General features: G+C 48.3%; 1 pseudogene; it reads right to left on the bottom strand.

Moving 5' to 3' along the window:
• Positions 1 to 1367: 1367 nt before the first annotated feature.
• On the bottom strand, positions 1368 to 2103 carry LOC123130345 (probable E3 ubiquitin-protein ligase RNF217; annotated as a pseudogene).
• Between the last annotated feature and the right edge of the window lie 9815 nt (positions 2104 to 11918).

Genomic DNA, 11918 nt, shown 5'->3' with positions numbered 1-11918 from the left:
TGTTTCTCCGCCTCGCTTGAGCGGGCAGGCAGCGGCGCGAAACCCAAATATTGTCAAAACTAGCTTAATTCTGAAGGAAATAAAATGCTAAAAGTGCCCTCTCTGCATGTGAAAGCAAACTTGCATACTCAAAAATGCCTTCCTATATACAAACTTGCCTACTGCTTGTACCCCAGGACTAAAAATGTATACCGACAGAACTTGCTTACTAGGCGACTAAAGCAATACTACAGTATTGCCTACTGAAACACAGATGTATTGCCTACTGAAACACGCACGCGCTGCCAAAAGTTGCCTACTGGAAAGATTGTTCAGGTTGAGCGCCTTTCCTTTCTCATCTCACCCGCGCCGCCCCCTACCTTTCCTCGCTTGTGCCTCGTCGCCTGGCCCTCGCACGCACTCCGGCGAGCCCCCGCTGCTCCCACCTCCAGCAGGACCCCTCGCCCGGCCCTCGCCTCCTCAAAATCCCTCCCCTCTCTCCCTCCTCCCCGGGAGCCTCTCCGTTTTGATCTACCCTTGATTCCCCTTGCGGTCGTTGATAACGACGAGGCCATCAGCGACGAACCCCCAGCAGCCATGAGATGTGTGAGCGAGGGGGGAACGTGGGATGAACTCACCTAGGTCGTTCGAAGCAAGCGGGATCTCGCTCTCCGGGTGCTCGTCGCCGCCTCCCGCTGAACCACCAGCTCCACCCCCTCCCCCGTCGCCGCTGCCTTCTCCTCCTTGTACGACACACGCCCCGCCCTCGCCTCGTCGAACTGCTATGGGATCCTTCGCCAGGGGGGCGTCGCCGCGCTCGTTGTATTAGACTCGCCGCCGGCTCTCTCATCGCCCGCGCTCGCGGCGAAGCTAGGGATTTCGTGCGGGATTTGGCTCGTCGTCGGGAGAGGGTGTGAGGTGGAGAACAGGGAAACAACAGGATAGATGAAGCAGGGCATCTCCCAAAAATTTGAAGCGACCCGACAAAAAACAACCGCCCACCAGCCACGTGTCCGTGCGGGGGAGCGCGAGATGGACGGTCATGGTGCGGCCGCTGCATCGCGTCTGATAGCACGTGCCGGACAGCGATTGGGTTTAGTTATATCATCGAATAAGCTACAACATTATAAGGCATTCAGCAAACAATCACTGCGATACGCAACGACTAACAAACCCCTAAAAAAAGATTAACGAATCCGTAAACTGGCTAAAACATGGATCATTTCATTTCCTCGAGGATGCCCAAATAAGACCACCTCATACGTACTAGCTTGGTGTTATCATCCTCAATCAAAATACCATCCTCAGCCAAATCCGTAAACTGGCTACTAAATATTACGATAACAGCATCTGAGCGTCGATATAATCTCAGGATATATATCGACTCCCTAATTAGTGCACCCGGAACAAGACGTGCCCCACTGCGAGCCACACCCGTAGCAGAACTGGTAGCCACACCTGCCAATTTCACGCCAATACATCGGTCAGTTTTTGATGCAACAACAGTACCGATCTTAATAGAATTTCACAGGAAGATACGTTTCCTAAAGAGAAAATTACCGGCATCTGATGTGCGAGCAGCCTTCGGTCTTCTCCACGAAGAACTGGCACTTTGAGCGCCGCCTCCACCTCCTCCCCGCGGCCATCTCCAGCAGCATCGCGTCCCCCCTGACCGTGTCCCGGTGCCTGTAGGCGGCGCAGTCGGCGCCGGCGTGCCACGGCACGCGGCACTGGGCGCAGAACAGCCGCCTGCACACCTGGCACTCGGACTGCGTCACGGTGTCGCCGCCGTCGTCGGACACCATCATCTCGGAGCAGTCCGGGAACGGGCAGTAGGTCCGCCGCGCGCCGGCGAACATGGACTCGCACAGCGCGGCGCACCACCGCTCGAACACGTCGCCCGGGAGCGCGGCGCGGCAGAGCTCCGGGTCGAGCGTGCCGGCGCATGCCGCGTCGAGGCACCCCACGGCGCCGGCGCGGCCCAACTCGAGCTTCGCTCGGACGTGGCCCGTCAGGCACGCCCCCGCAGAAGGCGTGCGTGCAGGTGATGCTGCCGCGGTGGGCCCCCGAGGGCGCCATGGGCTCCATGCAGATCCTGCATGGCCGCTGCACGGCGTCCGCCATTGCCGCGAGCTGTTGAGGGAAGGAAGGCAGGAAGTTTTCGAATGGTAGGATGGAGGCCTCTCGCAAAAAAAAAAAAGATGGAGGCCAAGCGCAGGCGTTTCGATGACATGGCCAACAAGATGCGGATGGAGGCCACGCGCAGGGAAGAAGAGGCAGAGGACAGGGAGTACTTCACCGGTCTCGTCCAAGACATGGAGAGGTCCGGCACAGTCACAAAGGAGATGCCGAACGCACATATCGTCAAGTACCATGGTACGTACAACTCTATCTATCTAGGACCAAACTCCATCATGCTTCTTCCTTTGTTCGTCATTGCTGGAATCTTACTTAATTATGTTGTTTCACTTGTTGGATCGACGAAAGATCTCTTGGAGAAACTATGGGGATGGGACAGACTGCTATCCATGGGGGATTCCGCCTTGTCGTGGTCCGACTACAGCGCCTACCTCGAGGAGTATCACCGTCGGAATGTCGATGCTGTTAGCAGCATAGCTGCTCTGGCTCAGACCGTAAGCATAATAAACCTCCTGCCACCAATTATACATATCCTGCTCCTGTTTAATTTTTATGGTTTTTCAAGTAGTGTCTCATCAGTGAGGAGCAGCTTGTGTCCGAGTGGAAGACCCAGATGAAATCTCAAAAGGATGTTATCCTGCTGACGAGGAAATCGACCCTTCTGAGTTGCCTGATCCACGAGTGTGCACGTTCAGTCGTCCACGCAGCAGGTCGTGGCTTTTCCGATCTGCACGGTTCGGCTTTGTTGGTACGTTACCTAAGAAGTAAGAACACACCAAACGTTTTTCTTGTATCTGATCATTTGGTCATGAAATGTTGTTGTGTAATCCTTTCTCTGCATCCTAATTATCTAATGTTACAATTAGCTGAAATGGAAAGGGGGAAAACTAGTTAATACTTATAGGAGGAACTTGGCGGCTTTGTTCCTATATAAAGGATAAATTGGCACCCAAATTCGCCTTGGCGAGTTGGATTGGATATGGATTATTTTGATTGACTTTATTTTCATTGTACTATGCAAAACGATGGTTTCAAGTGTATTGCAAAGGAGGCTGACCTGACGCGTGCCTTGTTGAGGTGTGGCAATGATCCAGTTGATGATTACTTAATCGACCAGAGCAGAGAGATACGCACTTGTGCCTTGTGCCTTATGAACTGCACCTCGCAATTCGGTTGCCGCCTCCGCTGCCATGCTGGTACGTGCCTGCCTGCCGGCCTTCAAAAACCACCTAATATTACCATCCATCCATCTGTCAAATTGATTATCACCTATGTATGAGCCTTACGGGCCATCTGTCGAACATAACATTATCATTCATCAAAAGCAGCCATCCTTCCTTGGCTCAGGCGCGTGTTTAGGCACGAGCTGGGCATTACCGCTGTGCGCTTCGCCGGCTGTGATATGGCCACTGCGTACGTAGTCTTCCAGCGGGAGTCTGAGCAGGCTGCTGCCCTGCGCGCCAGTCCGATCGAGGTGGGCGATCGTTTGGTCTGGATCCTGCCGCACAACGCGGGGCACAACACTTTCTGCTTCTCATACCGCCATGTGGTGTGTCTCTCGCTAGAGAAGATGTCGCTCGAGCTGTGGAACAGGCGGGGGCTAGCGGCAAGTGTCGCCGGCTTCGCCAACTTGTTCCGTGTCGAGCACGCATGCCTCCATGGCAGCGAGTTCTCAAGCATCTTCGTCCTCGTCAAAGTGGAGGTTGTGCACCACATTCCTCATCATCTCACCTTCCACCGTGTCGATGGCAACGGCATCTACGCTGACGTCGTCATCAATGAGATATGGGACGTGGCTGGGACGCTTGGCGCCCCCACGGCCCCTCTACGCGCGTCCAGTCAGCAGGAGGAGGGCGCTGGCGGCTCACGCCCCCTGCTCCACCTCGCCAGGGCCACGCGCACCCTCGCTCCTCGGCGTCTCGCGGGCGCTCCTTGGGAGGAAGGGAGGGCATGGCTGATCACGCCTTCCGTTCTTTTCTGCACCCGCACATGGCCTTTGACGGTGATTTCCTCGTCATGCTCAAGCTGGCGGCCAAGCCCAAGCTTATCAAGGGGGCCACCTTCTCCATCCCCACGGTGGCGCAGGTCACTCATGAAGATGATATGTGCCTCTGCCTGCATTCGTCTTTGCTCGCAGCGGACCTGCGCACACCGCGGGTCACGGTCTCCTTCAACCCCGAGGATTTGAGCTTCTCCTTCAAGATGGAATTAAGCAACTGCAGGGCCACGGAGGGCTCTATCCGTGTGCGGCCAGTGCTGATGGATGACGGCTTCTTTCCTTGCTTCGACTACCTCACGGTGTCGTTGACGCGGGAAAGTTGCTGTTCACTCCTTTTCAAATTCTAGCCTCAGCTAATGGAGGGTGGGCCGTGTCCGCGGACCCTTCCGCTTCTGCCTTCTGTGGAGAGTAGGCACCCGCCCAAGGTAAATGTGCCCACCAGTATGCTGCCCGCAGTCGGCTGGCTTCTCTCTTTAGCACAAGAAGCCTTTCCTCCAGAAGCCCAGTTCCCAGCCCAAACCCACTACAGAGCCCACCAGATCCTCGTTTCGCGGCCCATTTGCACTCGGCCTTTCACTCATATCCCCAGGCCTGAGCCTGGGGTCCTTCTGAGTGGCCAGCCTTCACCTGTGGTGGCCACTGATCTTAGCCATGGCGCCTGTGCGGCGCTCCCACCTCAGGTGGCCACTTTCTTTTGCAGTTGCTGGGAGCAGCAACGTGAGCTGGCTGTCGGCGATCTCATATCCACCAAGCCTACGCTCTAGTTGTTCCCCCCTCTCCTCTCGGGCCCCGTCGCTGCTGCCGGGATGCCGCCTGTTGCAGCTTTCGATCTGAATCTGTGCGCGGCGGCTTGGAGCTCGGGCGATGGGGGCCGTGCTGCCTCCGATCTAGCCCCGGAACCTACCCAAGGCCTGCGCATAAGGGAGGTGCATGCGCAGCCTGTGGTGCCTGCGTCCCCATGTCACAGTCAGCGGATCCGGAGTGCATATGATGGTGTGCGCCTAGGCTCGGTGGAGCGCACTGCCAAGCGGAAGGCGGCGGCGGCCAAATCTGGCTCCGGCAGTGAGCCGTCTCGCCGCCCCAGCTCCTCGTGGAAGAAGAAGGCGAAGGCGACAACGGTGGCTGGGCTGCTGCAGCTGCCACTTATGGACACCCCGTCCCCGCTGACAAGGGGGAAGCTGCGTCGGATTGCTCAAGTGTGTGACCTCAATGCACCTGCCATCCTCGATCAAGTCAGAAACCGTGTGGCGTCCGCCTCATCTGGTGATGTTGTTGGGGAACGTAGTAATTTCAAAAAAATTCCTATGCACACGCAAGATCATGGTGATGCATAGCAACGAGAGGGGAAAGTGTTGTCTACGTACCCTCGTAGACCGGCAACGGAAGTGTTGACACAACGTAGAGGAAGTAGTAGTACGTCTTCCCGATCCGACCGATCCAAGTACCGAACGTACGGCACCTTCGAGTTCTGCACACGTTCAACACGGTGACGTCCCTCGAGCTCCGATCCAAGTGTTGAGGGAGAGTTTCGTCAGCACGACGGCGTGATGACGGTGATGATGTTCTACCGACGCAAGGCTTCGCCTAAGCACCGCTACGATATGACCGAGGTGGAATATGGTGGAAGGGGGCACCGCACACGGCTAAGGAACGATCACGAAGATCAACTTGTGTGTCATGGGGTGCCCCCTTGCCCCCGTATATAAAGGGGGAGGGGGAGGTGTGGCCGGCCCCTAGGGGTGCGCCTGGAGGAGTCCTACTCCCACCGGGAGTAGGACTCCCCCCTCTTGCCTTGTTGGAGAAGGAAAGGGGAAGGGGGAAAGAGGAAAGGCCCCCCCCTTCCTTGTCCTTCTCGGACTAGGGGGACGGGGCGCGCGGCCTGCCCTGGCCGGCCCTCCTCTTCTCCCTTAGGGCCCATGTAGGCCCATTAACCCCCGGGGGGGTTCCGGTAACCCTCAGGTACTCCGGTAAAATCCCGATTTCACCCAGAACAATTCCGATATCCAAATATAGGCTTCCAATATATCAATCTTTATGTCTCGACCATTTCGAGACTCCTCGTCATGTCCGTGATCACATCCGGGACTCCGAACAACCTTCGGTACATCAAAACACAAAAAACCCTAATTACGATCGTCACCGAACTTTAAGCGTGCGGACCCTACGGGTTCGAGAACTATGTAGACATGACCGAGACACATCTCTGGTCAATAACCAATAGCGGAACCTGGATGCTCATATTGGCTCCTACATATTCTATGAAGATCTTTATCGATCAGACCGCATAACAACATACGTTGTTCCCTTTGTCATCGGTATGTTACTTGCCCGAGATTCGATCGTCGGTATCTCAATACCTAGTTTAATCTCGTTACCGGCAAGTCTCTTTACTCGTTCTGTAATACATCATCCCGTAACTAACTTATTAGTTGCAATGCTTGCAAGGCTTGAGTGATGTGCATTACCGAGAGGGCCCGGAGATACATCTCCGACAATCAGAGTGACAAATCCTAATCTCGAAATACGCCAACCCAACAAGTACCTTCGGAGACACCTGTAGAGCACCTTTATAATCACCCAGTTATGTTGTGACGTTTGGTAGCACACAAAGTGTTCCTCCGGTAAATGGGAGTTGCATAATCTCATAGTCATAGGAACATGTATAAGGTATGAAGAAAGCAATAGCAACAAACTAAACGATCAAGTGCTAAGCTAACGGAATGGGTCAAGTCAATCACATCATTATCCTAATGATGTGATCCCGTTAATCAAATGACAACTCATGTCTATGGTTAGGAAACATAACCATCTTTGATCAACGAGCTAGTCAATTAGAGGCATACTAGTGACACTCTGTTTGTCTATGTATTCACACATGTATTATGTTTCCGGTTAATACAATTCTAGCATGAATAATAAACATTTATCATGATATAAGGAAATAAATAATAACTTTATTATTGCCTCTAGGGCATATTTCCTTCAGTCTCCCACTTGCACTAGAGTCAATAATCTAGTTCACATCGCCATGTGATTTAACATCGATAGTTCACATCACCATGTGATTAACACACATAGTTCACATCGACATGTGACCAACACCCAAAGGGTTTACTAGAGTCAATAATCTAGTTCACATCGCTATGTGATTAACACCCAAAGAGTACTAAGGTGTGATCTTGTTTTTCTTGTGAGAGTACTAAGGTGTGATCTAGTTCACATTGCAAATTTCTATGTCAATAATGCTCTGCACGGAGCTACTCTAGCTAATTGCTCCCACTTTCATTATGTATCCAGATTGAGATTTAGAGTCATCTGGATCAGTGTCAAAATTTGCATCGACGTAACCCTTTACGACGAACCTTTTTGTCACCTCCATAATCAAGAAACATATCCTTATTCCACTGAGGATAATTTTGACCGATGTGTAGTGATCTACTCCTAGATCACTATTGTACTCTCTTGCCAAAAAACAGTGTAGGGTATACAATAGATTTGGTACACAACATGGCATACTTTATAGAACCGATGGCCAAGGCATAGGGAATGACTTTCATTCTCTTTCTATCTTTTGCCGTGGTCGGGCTTTGAGTCTTACTCAGTTTCACACCTTGTAACACAGGCAAGAACTCTTTCTTTGATTGTTCCATTTTGAACTACTTCAAAATCTTGTCAAGGTATGTACTCATCGAAAAACTTATCAAGCGTCTTGATCTATCTCTATAGATCTTGATGCTCAATATGTAAGCAGCTTCACCGAGGTCTTTCTTTGAAAAACTCCTTTCAAACACTCATTTATGCTTTGCAGAATAATTCTACATTATTACCGATCAACAATATGTCATACACATATACTTATCAGAAATATTGTAGTGCTCCCACTCACTTTCTTGTAAATACATGCTTCACCGCAAGTCTGTATAAAACTATATGCTTTGATCAACTTATCAAAGCGTTTATTCCAACTCTGAGAGGCTTGCACCAGTCCATAAATGGATCGCTGGAGCTTGCACACTTTGTTAGCTCCCTTTGGATCGACAAAACCTTCCGGTTGCATCATATACAACTCTTCTTCCAGAAATCCATTCAGGAATGCAGTTTTTACATCCATCTGCCAAATTTCATAATCATAAAAAGTGGCAATTGCTAACATGATTCGGACAGACTTAAGCATAGATACGAGTGAGAAACTCTCATCGTAGTCAACACCTTGAACTTGTCGAAAACCTTTTTGCGACAATTCTAGCTTTGTAGATGGTAACACTACTATCAGCGTCCATCTTCCTCTTGAAGATCCATTTAATCTCAATGGCTCGCCGATCATTGCGCAAGTCAATCAAAGTCCATACTTTGCTCTCATACATGGATCTCATCTCATATTTCATGGCCTCAAGCCATTTCGCGGAATCTGGGCTCATCATCGCTTCCTCATAGTTCGTAGGTTCGTCATGGTCAAGTAACATGACCTCCAGAACATGATTACCGTACCACTCTGGTGCAAATCTCACTCTGGTTTACCTACGAGGTTCGGTAGTAACTTGATCTGAAGTTACACGATCATCATCATTAGCTTCCTCACTAATTGGTGTAGTAGTCACAGGAACAGATTTCTGTGATGAACTACTTTCCAATAAGGGAGCATGTATAGTTACCTCATCAAGTTCTACTTTCCTCCCACTCACTTCTTTCGAGAGAAACTCCTTCTCTAGAAAGGATCCATTCTCAGCAATGAATATCTTGCCTTCGGATCTGTGATAGAAGGTGTACCCAACAATTTCTTTTGGGTATCCTATGAAGACGCACTTCTCCGATTTGGGTTTGAGCTTATTAGGTTGAAACTTTTCCACATAAGCATTGCAACCTCAAACTTTAAGAAATGACAGCTTAGGTTTCTCGCCAAACCACAGTTCATACGGTGTCGCCTCAACGGATTTAGATGGTTCCCTTTTTAACGTGAATGCAACTGTCTCTAATGCATAACCCCAAAACTATAGTGATTAATCAGTAAGAGACATCATAGATTGCACTATATCCAATAATAGTACGGTTATGACGTTCAAACACACCATTATGCTGTGGTGTTCCAGGTGGCATGATTTTGTGAAACTATTCCACATTGTTTTAATGGAAGACCAAACTCGTAACTCAAATATTTGTCTCTATGATCAGATCGTAGAAACTTTATTTTCTTGTCACGATGATTTTCCATTTCACTTTGAAGTTCTTTGAACTTTTCAAATGTTTCAGACTTATGTTTCATCAAGTAGATATACCCATATCTGCTCAAATCATCTGTGAAGGTCAGAAAATAACGATACCCGCCGCGAGCCTCAACACTCATCGGACTACATAGATCAGTATGTATTATTTCCAATATGTCAGTTGCTCGCTCCATTGTTCCAGAGAACAGAGTCTTAGTCATCTTGCCCATGAGGCATGGTTCGCAAGCATCAAAATGATTCATAATCAAGTGATTCCAAAAGCCCATCGGCATGGAGTTTCTTCATGCGCTTTACACCAATATGACCTAAATGGCAGTGCCACAAATAAGTTGCACTATCATTATTAACTTTGCATCTTTTGGCTTCAATATTATGAAAATGTGTATCACCACGATCGAGATCCAACAAACCATTTTCATTGGGTGTATGACCATAGAAGGTTTTATTCATGTAAACAGAACAACAATTATTCTCTAACTTACATGAATAACTGTATTGCAATAAACATGATCCAATCATATTTATGCTCAACGTAAACACCAAATAACATTTATTTAGGTTCAACACTAATCCCAAAAGTATAGGGAGTGTGCGATGATGATCATATCAATCTTGGAACCACTTCCATCACACATCGTCACTTCACCCTTAACTAGTCTTTGTTCACTCTGCAACTCCCGTTTCGAGTTACTACTCTTAGCAACTGAACCAGTATCAAATACCGAGGGGTTGCTATAAACACTAGTAAAGTACACATCAATTACATGTATATCAAATATAGCATTGTTCACTTTGTCATCCTTCTTATCCGCTAAATACTTGGGGCAGTTCCGCTTTTAGTGACCAGTCCCTTTGCAGTAGAAGCACTTAGTCTCATGCTTAGGTCCAGACTTGGGTTTCTTCACTTGAGCAGCAACTTGCTTGCCGTTCTTCTTGAAGTTCCCTTTCTTTCCCTTTGCCTTTTTTGAAACTAGTGGTCTTGTTAATCATCAACACTTGATGCTCTTTCTTGATTTCTACCTTCATCGATTTCATCATCCCTTGCATACTATAGTTCATCATGAAGTTCTACTAACTTGGTGATGGTGACTAGAGAATTCTATCAATCACTATTTTATCTGGAAGATTAACTCCCACTTGATTCAAGCGATTGTAGTACCCAGACAATCTGAACACATGCTCACTGCTTGAGCTATTCTCCTCGATCTTTTAGCTATAGAACTTGTTGGAGACTTCATATCTCTCAACTCGAGTATTTGCTTGAAATATTAACTTCAACTCCTGGAACATCCATATGATCCAGGATGTTCAAAATGTCTTTGAAGTCCCGATTCTAAGCTGTTAAGCATGGTGCACTAAACTATCAAGTAGTCATCATATTGAGCTAGCCAAACGTTCATGACATCTACATCTGCTCCTGCAATAGGTCTGTCACCTAGCGGTGCATCAAGGACATCATTCTTCTATGTAGCAATGAGGATAAACCTCAGATCATGGATCCAATCCGCATCATTGCTACTAACATCTTTCAACTTAGTTTTCTCTAGGAACATATCAAAAATAAAACAGGGAGCTAAACGCAAGCTATTGATCTACAACATAGATATGCTAATACTACCAGGACTAAGTTCATGATAAATTTAAGTTCAATTGATCATATTACTTAAGAACTCCCACTTAGATAGACATCCCTCTAATCCTCTAAGTGATCACGTGATCCAAATCAACTAAACCATAACCGATCATCACGTGAAATGGAGTAGCTTTCAATGGTGAACATCACTTATGTTGATCATATCTACTATATGATTCACGCTCGACCTTTCAGTCTCAGTGTTCCGAGGCCATATCTGCATATGCTAGGCTTGTCAAGTTTAACCTGAGTATTCTGCGTGTGCAAAACTGGCTTGCACCCGTTGTAGATGGACGTAGAGCTTATCACACCGATCATCACGTGGTGTCTGGGCACGACGAACTTTGGCAATGGTGCATACTCAGGGAGAACACTTTTTATCTTGAAATTTAGTGAGAGATCATCTTATAATGGTACCGTCAATCAAAGCAAGATAAGATGCATAAAAGATAAACATCACATGCAATCAATATAAGTGATATGATATGGCCATCATCATCTTGTACTTGTGATCTCCATCTTCGAAGTACCGTCATGATCACCATCGTCACTAGCACGACACCTTGATCTCCATCGTAGCATCGTTGTCGTCTCGCCAATCTTATGCTTCCACGACTATCTCTACCGCTTAGTGATAAAGTAAAGCACTATAGCGCGATTGCATTGCATACAATAAAGCGACAACCATATGGCTCCTGCCAGTTGCCGATAACTCGGTTACAAAACATGATCATCTCATACAATAAAATATAGCATCATGTCTTGACCATATCACATCACAACATGCCCTGCAAAAACAAGTTAGACGTCCTCTACTTTGTTGTTGCAAGTTTTACGTGGCTGCTACGGGCTTAGCAAGAACCGTTCTTACCTATGCATCAAAACCACAACGATAGTTTGTCAAGTTGGTGTTGTTTTAACCTTCGCAAGGACCGGGCATAGCCAC

Source organism: Triticum aestivum, chromosome 6A (genome assembly GCF_018294505.1).
Source record: "Triticum aestivum cultivar Chinese Spring chromosome 6A, IWGSC CS RefSeq v2.1, whole genome shotgun sequence".
NCBI classification, from domain to species: domain Eukaryota; kingdom Viridiplantae; phylum Streptophyta; class Magnoliopsida; order Poales; family Poaceae; genus Triticum; species Triticum aestivum.
Note: the sequence above shows the minus strand (reverse complement) of the source record. Positions and strands in the feature narration are given on the sequence as shown.